The sequence below is a fragment of the Paroedura picta genome, chromosome 7 (assembly GCF_049243985.1).
Source record: "Paroedura picta isolate Pp20150507F chromosome 7, Ppicta_v3.0, whole genome shotgun sequence".
Lineage (NCBI taxonomy): Eukaryota > Metazoa > Chordata > Lepidosauria > Squamata > Gekkonidae > Paroedura > Paroedura picta.
The window spans coordinates 2989595-3003752 of record NC_135375.1 but is presented as its reverse complement, the minus strand read 5'-3'; the positions used below and the strand labels follow the sequence as shown (position 1 = coordinate 3003752).

The 14158-nt window shown below is 49.3% G+C and overlaps 1 protein-coding gene across 4 annotated transcripts in view; it reads left to right on the top strand.

Moving 5' to 3' along the window:
* Window positions 1-14158, top strand: part of LOC143841984 (protein hinderin-like) — a 224760-nt gene that overhangs the window by 69200 nt on the left and 141402 nt on the right. The gene's annotated exons all lie outside the window — the stretch shown is intronic.

Below are 14158 nucleotides of genomic sequence, written 5' to 3'. Positions count from 1 at the left end.
AACAAAAACAGCATCCTGCCCTCCTCCAAGTGACAACCTTTCAAATACTTAAAGAGGGCTATCATGTCCCCTCTCAACCTCCTTTTCTCCAGGCTGAACATTCCCAAGTCCCTCAACCTATCTTCATAGGGCTTGGTCCCTTGGCCCCAGATCATTTTCGTCGCTCTCCTGTGTACCTTTTCAATTTTATCTACATCCTTCTTGAAGTGAGGCCTCCAGAACTGCACACAGTACTCCAGGTGTGGTCTGACCAGTGCCGTATACAATGGGACTATGACATCTTGTGATTTTGATGTGATGCCCTGTTGATACAGCCCAAAATGGCATTTGCCTTTTTTACCGCTGCATGACACTGCCTGCTCCTGTTTAGTTTACAATCCACAAGTACCCCAAGGTCTCGTTCACACACAGTGCTACCTAGAAGCGTATCCCCCATCCAGTAGGCATGCTTTTCATTTTTCTGACCCAGATGCAGAACTTTACACTTATCTTTATTAAATTGCATCTTGTTCTCATTTGCCCATTTTTCCATTGTGTTCAGATCTCGTTGAACTCTGTCTCTATCTTCCGGAGTATTTGCCAGTCCTCCCAATTTGGTGTCATCTGCAAACTTGATGAGTAGTCCTTCCACCCCCTCATCATGCGGGACATAGCGCCCTGACGCGTCGGAGGCGCTTTGCGCCTCTCGACGCGTCAGGCCGCCGGCCAGTGAGCACCCGCCAGCCGCGCTGTGCGGGGCTGGAGGGTGCTCCCTTGGCGGCAGGGCAGCAATTGGAGAGGCCAATCGGCAGGCGCAAAGCTGATGGTCTGTCCGGAGGAAGGGGCCAATCGGCACCCTTCCTCATCCCTGACAGAGCCTGCCCTAACTCCTCCCCCCAAGCCCTTACGGCTTTATTTAGTCTGCGGCGCCAAGATATGCTAAAAAGTACCGGGCCGAGCCCTGAGGTACCCCGCTACTCACCTCTCTCCAGTCTGATGAAACACCATTGACAACCACTCTTTGAGTGCGGTTCTCTAACCAATTCCCTATCCACCTGACTATCTGAAAATCCAGATTGCAGTCCTTCAAGTTATCCATCAGAACATCATGGGGAACCTTATCAAAAGCTTTACTAAAATCCAAGTAGACGACATCAACCGAATTTCCACGATCCAGCAGACCTGTTACTTGGTCAAAAAAGGAAACCAGGTTGGTCTCAAAGATAATGCCAAAGATTACGCCAGAAGTTCATTCAGGGGTGTCAAAGCAAAGAGAACGTCAAAGAGCAGAGTTACAGAATCAGATCTTTGGTCCATCAAGCGTCAGTATTGTCTACTCAGACTGGAAGCAGCTCTTCAAGGTCTCAACAGTGGTCTTGCACATCACCCATAACCTGGTCTTTTTAACTGGAGATGCTGGGGACAGTACCTGGGACCTCCTGTCTACCAAACAGATGATCTACACCTGAACCACGGCCCCTCTCCAGTATTTTCTGCCCTGGAGGCAGCAAGATTGTGATCCATTCCACAGTCAAGAAAAATGAATGTGTTACTGCTGCTGTTGCCCAAGAATAGGCTCTTAAATGAGTTTTTGGGCATGTAATGGCTTGGATTCATTGCACGCTTGCTTCTGCTTGCATTAACCATCATCGTCCCAGCTGTGTCATCGTTCTTGATTCCCTGTTGGACCAGCACAGAGCTGCTTGGATTCTTTTCAGTGAAAGAGGACACGTAGGACCAATTCTTGTCAGCTGCTTGGATTAGCTCTCTTCTCCAACAAGTTGCCAGCCCTTCAACAGCAGCGTTGTCTGACCAAACTGAAAAAAAATCCCCAAGGGCCATTACAAAATCTGGTGGATCTAACACTCATAAACTATGGACCAATACCTTCTTCCCCAGTCCTTGCAGGGTGAATTGTTACTGGGCTACAAGCCACATTTTTATTATCTGAAGGTAGAAACTTTGACCCCTTCCAGTAGGACATGACAGACTTGGAAGCAGAGCACTTTGATGTTGGTTTACAAAATGGGGGTTGGAAAGGAAAGGGAAGGTTGGATGTGAAGACCCCATGCAAGGGGCATTCCAGGCAAGAGATGAGCAGTGGTGGCTTGCCATTGTCTTCCTGGTGGTCTGCCATTGTTTTTCTTGTTGGTTTCCTATTCAAGTAATAACTAGGGTTGACCCAGCTTAGTTTCCAAGTTCTGATTACCTAGTGGGCAAGCTGGAACAGCTGCTATGGGAACGGAGAGGCGTAAGCAAAAGACCTCACTGCAGAATGCTTATCCTTTTGCATTTGGGGGTGAAAGATGAAGGGCTGACTCCGTCTTGAGGTATTTCATCCATTAAGAGTTTTTCTGGGTACTCATTTTCCTCTCATAATTTCCTGTTTCTTTGTATTTATTCTTGCTTTGCATGTGTTTTGCATCTTCTAGTTGTCGAATTGATATTACACTGGGTAGATCATAGAATCATACAGCTGGAAGGGGCCATACTGGCCATCTGGTCCAACCCCCTGCTCAACGCAGGATCAGCCCAAAGCATCTTCTTTATACATAAAAAGCTTACCATCCTCTGGACAAGATGATGGTGAGAAAGTCCTTTGCCCGAGACCCTGGAGAGATGCTGCCAGTCTGAGTGGGCAATACTGACCTGGATGGACTGAGCATTTGATTCAGTAGAAGTTGGCTTCCTGAGGTTTTTTTGAAGTTGTTGAGGCTCAGTGGGGCAGAACATCCGCCTGGCCTGCAGGAGTCCCCAGGTTCAATCCCCGGCATCTCCAATTGAAAGGCCCAAGCAGTAGGGGATGGGAAAGGACTCCGCCTGAGGCCCTGGAGAGCCATGGCCAGTCTGAGAAGTTGGTCCAACGGTCTGATTCTTTAGAAGGCAGCTTCACGTGTACGGTTGAGTGCTTCAGCTCAGTTTGGCTGCCTCAGCAATCACCGAAGCCCGAGGTGGCACGTAGGAGGCGGAGGGCGGCACTGGCAGTGCTCCAGCTGGTGGCTGCACTCTGGTGCAAATCTGTGCCTGCATGTGGCCGCTGGCTGGTGCGCCACCTCCACCCCTCCTCTCCGCACCTCGGCGCTGGCTGCCTTGGGCTTTGGTGATCGCCAAGGTGGTCGGACCGAGCCCAAGTGCTCAACCCTATTCACGTGTCCTTGCGTGCTCCTCTGCTGACCAGGGCCATTCTGCACACGTAAGATAATGCACTTTCAATGTGCTTTGGCAGCTGGATTTTCCTGTGCGGAACAGGAAAGTCCCCTTCTAAAGTGCATTGAAAGTGCATTATCTATTGTGTGCAGAAGAGGCCCAGGTCGCCCTCTTGACATTTAAGGCTCCAGCATCCTTGGGCAGCATCTTCGATTTCGAGCTCCTTCGGGATTCAAAATACGAATCCGGCTCTGGGCTTTTCAGAGCAAGGCTGAAGCGGAATCGAAGGCGGGTGGAAGGCACGGGCCGTCGCCCCCCCTCCCCCCTCTGACAAATAAAAGAGAGAATAATTTGAGATAAGCTCAGCAATTTCGAGGCATTTCTTTGTTTGTACTGTATATTCCCAGTGCTTCTTCCATCACCACTGCCAGAGATGTGCTGGATCGGTAGGTAATAAATGTCCTGAAATTACGGAGATTATCTCCCAGGCTGCTCTGTAACTTCTTTTTTTTTTATGTGGGTTTTTTTACATGAAACTGTTCCCAACTAGCGAGTTCTTGGTAAATCCCTGGGTATCTCACATGGCCTATTGCATTAGAGTAAGTCTGATGTATTATTCAAGCAAATCACTAATAAAAGATTTAAACCTTTCTCTCTCCTTTCTCTCTCTCTCTCTCTCTCTCTCTCTCTCTCTTTTTATAAAACAACACACAGGCATAGTGGCCTCTTACTAGACTGTTAACTCCTAACGCAAACAGTATCTCCTTGTCCTTCTGTTGTACATTTATGCCAGGGAAAACCAGATCTGGAAGGGGTGGGAGGGGCAGCGGGTGTCTCAAGAAGGGGGAGCAGGAGATGTGCAGGAGCATCGCATGGCGGGGATTAGCGGCTCCTCCAGGTTTGAGAGGCCACGAGACGGTCGACCGGCCAGCTCTGCCAAAGGCACGGGCCCTTGAACGGACGGCTTCTGGAGGACAGACAGCTCCACGGTTGGAGTTCCACCTAGGGAGGCGGGCGTGACCCCGTGAGGCTTCACAAACACCGCTGCAGAGCCCCCCGGGGGTCCTTATTGGACGCAAGGAACGGATCTGGAGGAATCTGTTGAGATTTGGCTCAATTGCCCCCTCCCACGGCCGTCACGCAGGCCCTTAATTTAAATCCAGACGAAGGCGGGTGTGTAATTCTTTCTCCGCAACGCATTTCCTCTTTAAAACAAAATCGCTCGATGGCTTAGCCCAGGGGTAGTGAAACTGCGGCCCTCCAGATGTCCATGGACTACAATTCCCAGGAGCCAATGCTGGCAGGGGCTCCTGGGAATTGTAGTCCATGGACATCTGGAGGGCCGCAGTTTCACTACCCCTGGCTTAGCCTGACTTTATAGCGTCTTTTTGTCCTGTTTTCTTATTAGTCCTCTACAGCCAGCTTGGTATAGGGGTAAAGAGCGGGGGCTTCTGGTCTGGCTAGCCGGGTTTGATCCCCCGCTCCTCCTCCACCTGCACCCAGCTGGGTGTCCTTGGGCCAGTCGCAGTCCCGTGAGAGCTGTTCTCACAGAGCAGTCCTTTCAGAGCTCTCTCAGCCCCACCTACGTCAGAGGGTTTTTGTTGTGGAGAAAGGAAGGGAAGGCGATTAGAAGCCCCTTTGAGACTCCTTCGGGTAAAGCAGGGTATAACAACCAACTCCTCTTCTTGTATTTCTCAGCGAGCTGAGTGCTTGGCTGTATTTCTCATTCCCAGGCTGGGTGTGGCCAAATTCTTTCATATCCAAAGGCCACTTATGTGACTGTTCTGCATGATCTCTCTCTCGCTGCACCTTTGATTAGAATCCTGCTCTTGGAGAGACAGTGTGACCAGGGGGACCAATATCTGTGGGACCTGTGCAGATCTAGGGCTTTTATATTAATCAAGCAGTGCTTTGCAGATTTACCAGTTCTCTGCACCCTTGGCGTCTACACAGGAGAGATGCTTGAAGCTATCTAGTACTGAAATCAACTCAATGCTCTGCATTGTCTCCTCTGATTCCCAGGGGCTTTCTGGGGTTGCAAGCAGAGAAGGGTCTTCTCCAGCACCTCCTATCTGAGATTCTTTTGCAGGAGACACCGGAATGTAACCCTGGGGGGCTGCTTGGTGCAGCCAGCTTGGTGTAGTGGTTCACAGGGGAGAGGAAGGGAAGGCGATTGGAAGCTGCTTTGAGTCTCCTTCTGAGAGTGAAAAGTGAGGTATAAAACCAGCTCTTCTGCTGCTGCGGTGTTTGCTCTGCCTCTCTTGCACTGCCACACTCCCCTGCACCCCACCTGCACAAGAAAAGGAAGGGGGGAAAGGGGCCAGTGACTCCTGCCAGACCAAAGCGGGGCAGAGTTTGTCAGTCGGTGGAGGGCTGGTAGAATCCCTTCCCCACCTTTCTCTTCCGCGGCCTTATCAGCGTCCAATGAATATTGTTCTGCAAGTGTATTTCTTATTTCATGCTTCATTTTCTCTTCTCCCAGAGCAAGAGTTGTAATAAAGCGCTCTGCATTCTAAGAGCTGGGGACAGGATGTCAAAAGGAATGTTTGCAGTTGCATTAGAGAGAGAGAGAGAGGGAGAGGGAGAGAGAGAAAGGTGGAGGAGGAACACGACGTCAAGGCTAAGCCTTTCTCGCTGTCTCCAGCCCCGTCGGCTCCCATTCTGAACGCAGAGATGGAACAAAAGGACGCGTTCCGGAATGAGTGGCTCGTGTGGTTGCATGCGTTGTGCAAGAGCAAGGCTGGGGTCTGGTAGCACCTTACAGGCCAGAACGGTTTCCTGGTTGGAGCTTTCGAGAGACAGGTGCTGGCAAAAGGAGCTTTGACACCCCAAAGGTGAGAGTCCTGGAAATCTTGTTAGTCTCCAAGGTGCTTCTTTTGCAGCCCCACATGGCTACACGCCTCAAACCGGTGCCCTGTTTAGAGCTCGGAAGTGCATAAAGGAAGGTCTCTGCCCCAAGGCCCTTGTGGGGGAGGTAGGAATGGTCCTGGGGGGCAGGAAGGGTTGGTTCAAAGGCAGCACGGATCTCTGAGACAGGTTGGGACAGAGGCTGGTGTATGGCGGCCGTTCAGGAGAATGGCACCATGCTTGTAAACTGAAGTCATGTGCCCCCCCCGACCTTTTACAAGCTCCGCCTTCATGTTTTGAGGTACACATTTTAAAACTCTGGCGTTCTCCTGGTCCAGCGCTGTTTCTGGAACCATAAGGACACAAGAAGAGCCCTGCAGGATCAGGCCAGTGGCCTATCTCATCTAGCATCCTGTTTCACACAGTGGCCAACCAGTTTCTCTGGCGGTTCAGTAGCAGAGCAGAGAGGTTGAGACTTTGTCCTGATAAGAACATCAGAAGAGCCCTGCTGGATCCGACCAATGGTCTGTCTAATTTAGCATCTAGTAGCCAACCAGTTCCTCTGGAGATCCAACAACTGGGCAGAGAGGCTGAGGCCTTCCTCCGATGGTGCTTTCTGGTGCTAGGACCCAGAAGTTGGCGGCCTCTGAACACAGAAGCAAAATTCCAAGTGAAGGAGAAAGAAAACCTCCAGTGGTTGCTAATGCTGGAGAAATGTCTTAAATTTTCCAGCCATATTGAAGCCTCAGAACAGGGCAGGTAATGCTGATCACCAAGTTGGATCTCAGATTTCAACGTTCCTCAATGGCAGTGGAAACACTGCCTCAAGCTCACTGTCCTCCATGGATGTGGACAGTCCCTGCCCAGCACCTGTTGCACTGGGTTGGCCAATCAGACCTGCTCCAAGGTATGGTTTGAGGGCCGCCGGAAAGGTGACGGCTGGCCTCGACTCCGACCGGAGCACCCGCTCTGCTTCCACGTCTCCCTTGGGGAGAAGCAAAATCCAATTGAAGGTTAGACTTCAACCTGTAAATATTTGCAAAGGGGCTTTCTTAGCCTGGGAAATTTACTCATGCTGATTGGCTAAGGCCCCCTTCCTCCCCGCAGTGCGTATCCCATCAGTGACAAGGCTACCTCTGACTCTCTTGCCAAGGACAGAGCATTAAAACACTCCTTTGTGCAGTTTAGATATGCCAAGGAAATGGGGAGGGGGAGTTAAACTGCAGCAGCTGGTGCATAACTGTAAGGTGAGAGTTGTGTGCTAGACCAGGGGTAGTCAACCTGTGGTCCTCCAGATGTCCATGGACTATGATTCCAATGAGCCCCTGCCGGCACTTGCTGACCCGGTGCTTGCACGGGGGATACCTTTACCTTTTAGGTATCTGCAAAAAATTTTTTCCCAGTCAGAGTAGTCCAGAGTAGTGGGATGGGCTGCCTCAGGAGGTGGGGAGCTCCCCCTCACTGGCGGTCTTCAGGCAGCGGCTGGACAGATCCTTCTCCTGGATGCTTGAGGCTGATCCTGCATTGAGCAGGGGGTGGGACTAGATGGCCTGCAGGGCCCCTTCCCACTCTAGGATTCTAGGAGTCTAGTTCAGCAGTGGAAGGGGCTGCCTGAGGAGGTGGGGAGCTCCCCCTCACTGGTGGTCTTCAGGCAGTGGCTGGACAGATCCTTCTCCTGGATGCTTGAGGCTGATCCTGCACTGAGCAGGGGGTGGGACTAGATGGCCTCTTTGGCCTCTTCTTTGGTTCTATGATGGGGGATCCCAGTTCTGACTGAATGATGCCTCTTCTCTGCCCACTTCTGCCTCCCTTGTTAATCTGTCTCTTCTCATGGCCGTCCCTGCACCCTGTGTCAGCGAAATGCACGTTTGAATTGCTCTCTGTGCAAAGGTGTCATATGTGACCCTGGTGAGGCACAAAGAGGGACTTTACAGCTGCAGAGCATCTCCGTTAAACTGCGTAGAGGAGCTGTGTGTGCGAAGCAGCTGTGCCCCGTTGCCGGAATGCGTTGATCCGTTTTATTCTTGTGTTGTTCTTTTTTGCATGCTTTTTGGGTCAGCCGTGCTAAATGAAGCCCAGAGCTGCTGCTCATCTCAGATCCCCACAGCCGCTCCTTCCATCCATCCATCCATCCATCCAAGGATATTTTCACAAATGAGGCATTTGCCATTCACACTTAGCTTCTTCTCAGCAGCCGCATTCTCATGAGTTGCACAATTTAAATCTAGCAGTATTTTTTCTGTCCCTTTTGTGTGCACAGAGCTGGCAATCCACGCCGCCGCTGGGTGCCTGCCGCTGGAACGTGGCCACTGTGTGTTGCCTCTATGGGTGCCAACTCCGGTGTAGGAAATTGCTGGAGACTCCTGTTCAGTTCCCGGGGAAGGAGTGTAATGGGGAAGGTAATTCCTTTGAATCTGCTGCCATGAAATGCCGTTTCCACGAGGTAGCCTGATTTCGGTAGTCTCCCTTGTGATTCTAGGAGAATTCTATGCTCTGCCTTGAAGTTGAGAACCATGACTAGCTCAGGAATCATAGAATCATAGAATCATAGAGTTGGAAGGGGCCATACAGGCCATAGAATCATAGAATCATAGAGTTGGAAGGGGCCATACAGGCCATCTAGTCCAACCCCCTGCTCAACGCAGGATCAGCCCTAAGCATCCTAAAGCATCCAAGAAAAGTGTGTATCCAACCTTTGCTTGAAGACTGCCAGTGAGGGGGAGCTCACATCCTCCTTAGGCAGCCTATTCATAGAATCATAGAATCATAGAATCATAGAGTTGGAAGGGGCCATACAGGCCATCTAGTCCAACCCCCTGCTCAACGCAGGATCAGCCCAAAGCATCCTAAAGCAGAATCATGTGAGCCGTTTATACACAATGTGAAAGCTGCTTCTTCTCCAATGTACGCTCTTTGATTTGCGCCAGAACATTTGAAGGCATTCGTCGTGTTGGTACACATAAATTTTTAGGTTGAAATGTTAGGAGTGTGGACCTCTCATCTGGCGAGCCGGGTTTGATTTCCTGCTCCCCCCACATGCAACCAGTTGGGCGACCTTGGGCTCGCCACAGCACTGATAAAGCTGTTCTGATGGAGCAGTAATCTCAGGGCTCTCTTATCCTCACCTCCCTCACAGGGGGAAAGGGAAGGCGACTGGAAGCCGCTTTGAGACTCCTTTGAGTAGAGAAAAGCGGCATCTAAGAACCAACTCCTTTTCCTATTATTATTATTTATTAGATTTATAGGCTGCCTTCAAGGACTTAGGATGATAAAGAACGTCAGTAGGGTGAAGAACTTCAGAAGAGCTCTGGTGGGGATCAGGCCAGTGGTCCCTCTAGTCCAGCATCCTGCCTCACACAGTGGCCAGCCTGTTCTTGTGGAGGGCCAATAACAAGGCATAGAGGCCAAGGCCCTGATTAGAGCCTAATAAGAGCCCTACAAGGTCAGACCAACGCTCCATCTAGGCCATCACCCTGCCTTACACAGTGGTTGACCAGCTGCCTCTAGGAAGTCCCCTCAGCAAGATAGCTGCAAGAGCATCCTGCCCACGTTCCACAGCAACTGATGGAAAGGCATTCTTCCTCTGCTATTGGAGGGAATAGATCTCCACCACGACTTGTAGCCATTTCCCAGACCACAGTGCAGGAACATGCAAAATATCTGCAAGTCTTCAAGCAAAGGTTGGATACACACTTTTCTTGGATGCTTTAGGATGCTTAGGGCTAATCCTGCGTTGAGCAGGGGGTTGGACTAGATGGCCTCTATGGCCCCTTCCAACTCTATGATTCTATGATTCTATGATTCTTCACTTTAGAAGAAGAAGGAGGAGGAGGAGGGTCTTACAGCACAAGCATGCTGTCCTTTGAAAGCGAGACATGCAAACAGGGCAAGGCCAGGACGCGAAAGATATGGGCCACAGAGCTTCCCACGCTATTGGTGGCTTGAGATAGCCAAGGAACTTACTGCACATGAGTTTACAAAGGTAGCCCTATTGGTCTGCAGTAGAAGAGCTAGATCTGAGCTTGCTAGCACCTTAGAAGCCAATAAGATTTGGGGGGGATGTGAGCTTTTGAGAATCAAAGCTGCCTTCGTCAGATGCTTTGCAAATTAATCCTTTTCCTGTTGGGTGGAAGGTCGGTAGGAAACCATGAGATGATGTTTGCACAGGGCCTTTTGGGTGTTATTAGTAGCATTGTGAGCATTTTGGAAGGGAAAAGCTAACTTCTGAAGGCCTGAAAGCCCTGTTGGCAATTCATGGTCAAGCTGTGCTTCGAACAGAGGAGGGCTTCTGCTTTGTCTCCTTCCAGCTGGAGCTGAGAAAGATGGGCAGAAGCAGTAAATTACATACCTGATATTGCCTTGTACTGTTTTCAGATTGAAAGTGTAGATGTGTGAATGCTTCTCCTCTTCCCCTATACCCTTCTGCCAGAGCATCAGTCAAAAAGTGTTGTGCCTCCTTCTCCAATGGCATTGAAATATGTGTGTCTATGGAATACTTCATAAGTCTCTATTCTGCAGGTCCTATAGCTTCATTGTATATATATTTCTATAGAAAAGAGAAAGCAAAAGCTGAGGCATTCTTCATATCTTTAGGGTGAGAGGGAGAAAATACACTTTGTAGAAGACAACAAGTGGGGCATGATGGAATGTTGGATTTAAAGCAGAGAGACATAAGATAGCTCAAAAGGTCAGCCTTTTCTTCACGAGGCAAGAACACTCAAACCCGGAAGCCTAAGCCAAAGGTCACAGGATTGGAATGCATCCATCAGAGGCTGTTCTGCAAAAAGCTGACCTTGCCTCTGTCACATAACATCTCAGGAACGTTGGTGGTAGAAGATCTGATCAGCGTGCAGGAGGTCCCAGGTTCAATCTCCAGCGTCTCCAGCTAAAAGGATCCGATGAGAGCTGATGTAGACACGAGATCCTGAAGAACGCCCGGCAGTCTGGTTAGACCTTGATGGGCCAATGGTCTAGTTCCATGGAAGGCAGCTTCATGTGTCACGTAGCTGGACCTGGCATCTGCTGTGACATTCAGTGCAGGTGTGCTTTTGAAGGCTGTCCCAAACCTTCAGCTGGAGTAGAATGCAGCAGCTTGGATCCTGATGGGAATTGGGCATAGATGACTGGAACAGCATCAATCATGTTGGTTTTTGGTCTTCTTTCATGTCCAATTCAAGATTATGGGGTTGTTGAAAGGCCATGTTCAGACTGCGCCTGGTGTTCCTGAAGGGCCTCCTTTTTGCCACCCACCTGCCTGAGAGCAATGACTTGGAGGCTGGTAGACATTCATAGCAAGGCCAGAGCTGCTCCTTCAAGCTTGTGGAATGAGTGTAGTTTTAGTAGAGTGCTGAAAACTTGATTGTGTTGGAAGGCCTTTAAATGACTTAATCAGTGCTTGATGGGATGGTAGATGATTATGTCATGTTTTCGATGGCTCTTATGATGGCGTTTCTTGGAGCTTGTCTTCCAGTTTGGGTACAGAATTGAATTAAATAAAAGTATATTTAAGTGGCAGTGCGTTCTTTTCCATGGAAGATGCTTGAGGAATTTGGTACAGAAGTGAAAGTTAGAGTCACAGAGTGATTACAGAGTAGGACTACAACTAGAAAGACCTGAGTTAAGAACCTGAGAAGAGCCGTCCAGGATCATACCAGTGGTCCATCCAGTCCAGCATTCTGTCTCTCACAGTGGCTGATCAGTTCTTCTGGAAGGTCAGCAACAGGGCAGAGAGACTGAGACCTTCATAAGAAGAACCCTGCTGGATTAGACCTGTGGTCCATCTAGTCCAGCCTCCTACCTCACCCAGTGGCCAACCAGTTCCTTAGGTCTATGGTTGAGGCCAGGGCATGGAAGGTTGGATGGCCCCCCTGAAAGATATTGCCACCATAATGCCAGATCATTGTTGTTGGTTGTTGGCAGTCGCAGTCCCCTTGGCGCACCAAGAGGCAGCCGTATTGGCTCTGGGGAGGGGCGATAGATTTTAATGGGGATTGTCTGTTTTTATGTGGGGTTTTTATCATGTAACCTGCCATGAAAGCTGTGAATGGCAGGAAATAAATTCAATAAATAAACAAACAACAGGGCAGAGAGGTTGAGGCCTTCCACTGATGTTGCCTCTTGGCACTGGGATTGAGAGGTTTACTGTATCCAAAAAACAGAGGTCAGCAGTTTAATCACCATGGCTAGTAGCCCCAGATAGACCACCCCTCCATGAATCTGTCTAACCCCCTATAAAGCTACCTGTTGGCCATCACTGTATCCTCTGGCAGCAAATTCCCCATTTTAATCACTGCTCTCTTGGTCCCTTGGAAGAACACTTGGTGGAAGATTCATTCATTCATTCATTCATTCATTCATTCATTCATTCATTCATTCATTCATTCATTCATTCATTCATTCATTCATTCATTCATTCATTCATTCATATTTATATGCCGCCCTCCCTGAAGGCTCAGAGCGGTTAGGAGTGTTGCCCTCTGTTCTTTTTTATGGTACAAAATTGCACACATTTCTCTGCATGGAGCTCTCCTGAGCTTTTCATGAGTCTAGGCTACCTTTAGACACTGTCCTTGAAGCTCCACAGTTCATGCTTTGTGACATTTGTGGCTGTATCTTTCGTGTACGAGGGTGTGACTTGCCGTCCAGCTTTCTTGAACCTCTGCTTATGCAGCCATTCAGCTGATGTCTACAAAGGCGTAGCTTGTGAACTGAGCCAAGGCTGGGGACTCGCATTTAATTCTCTTCTCACACAGAATGGTTGTATTCTTGTCAGAAGTAATTTTTTGTAGAGAAGAGCATCCCGAGGCTGCAGTAGCCCAGAACCTGGCGAAGTGACATGACAATTGAACACCCAGAGGAAGGCGGCATCCGAGAGTTAAAACGTATTTATTATTTCTTTATTATTTATAATTTGATTTAGAAGACCGTCCCTATTGGCCCAGCCATCTCAGGGCGGTGCACATCACATCAAAACATAGAATCATAGAATCATAGAGTTGGAAGGTACCTCATGGGTCATCTAGTCCAACCCCCTGCACTATGCAGGACACTCACAACCCTATCACTCATCTAGGTTAAAACCATAAATTCTGAGAAGCATCTGTGTCCATATAAGCTTCTCCCACAGTGCCCTCCAATAATAATAGCTAGAAGAAGGTGTTACAGGGAGAGGGTTCCATAGAATCGTAGAGTTGGAAGGGACCTCCAGGGTCAGGAACTCACAACTACCTGCCCACCCACAGTGACCCCAATTTCATGTCCAAGTAATTGTGGGAGGTGTTCTTAGATGTTACTAGCGACCCAGCCTCAATCAAATGCCTGGTGGAAGATCCTTGCTAAACTTGGTAAGTTCCAACAGGGCTCATGTCTCCTCCAGTAGCTCCTCCCACCAGGTAGTGGCCAGGACTGAAAAGGCCCTGGACTTGGTTGAGACCAGGTGCAACTCTCACAGGACGGGGACCACCAGCCTGCTGGAACCACCTGAGCGTAACGCTACTTGGGGGGACATATATTCTGAGAGGCGGTCCCTCAGTTACACTGGGGCTTCACTGTGAATGGCCTTAAAGGTCAAAACCTGCATCTTGAACCTAATCTGGCGCATTACTGGAAGCCAACGCAGCTGCCGAAGCACAGGGCGTATGTGAGCCCTCAGTAGGGTTCTAGTGAGGACTCTGGCAGCCGTGCTTTGGACCAGCTGTAGTTTCTGGAGATGGGACAAGGTTAGACCTGTGTAGAGCGTGTCACAGAAGTCCAGTCTGGAGGTGACTGTCGCATGGTTGACTGTGGAGCCAGGTAGGGTGCTAATTGCCTAGCCTGGCGTAGATAGAAAAATCCCTCTCTTTTTGGTTTTTCCAATGCCTTTCAGGGGGAATAATTTCAGTTTTCCTTTCTCAATGGACATCTTTGAATTTGCATTTTGTCTAGGCATGGCTGAAGTTTTGCTTTGAGTTGTTTCTGATTCCCTCTGAAATATGGAAGTTAGGCTCGTTTTCTGAGGAGTAGGAGTTGGTCAAGCAAATTATTATTATTATTGTTGTTGTTATTGTTATTGTTGTTGCTGTTGTTGTTGTTATGACATATACCGCCATTTTCTAGAGACTCACAGCCACTTACAACATACAACCCCCATAAACTCCCCACATAAAACCATTCTATCCCAAAGATTGGCGGCCTAGAAATCTCTCCC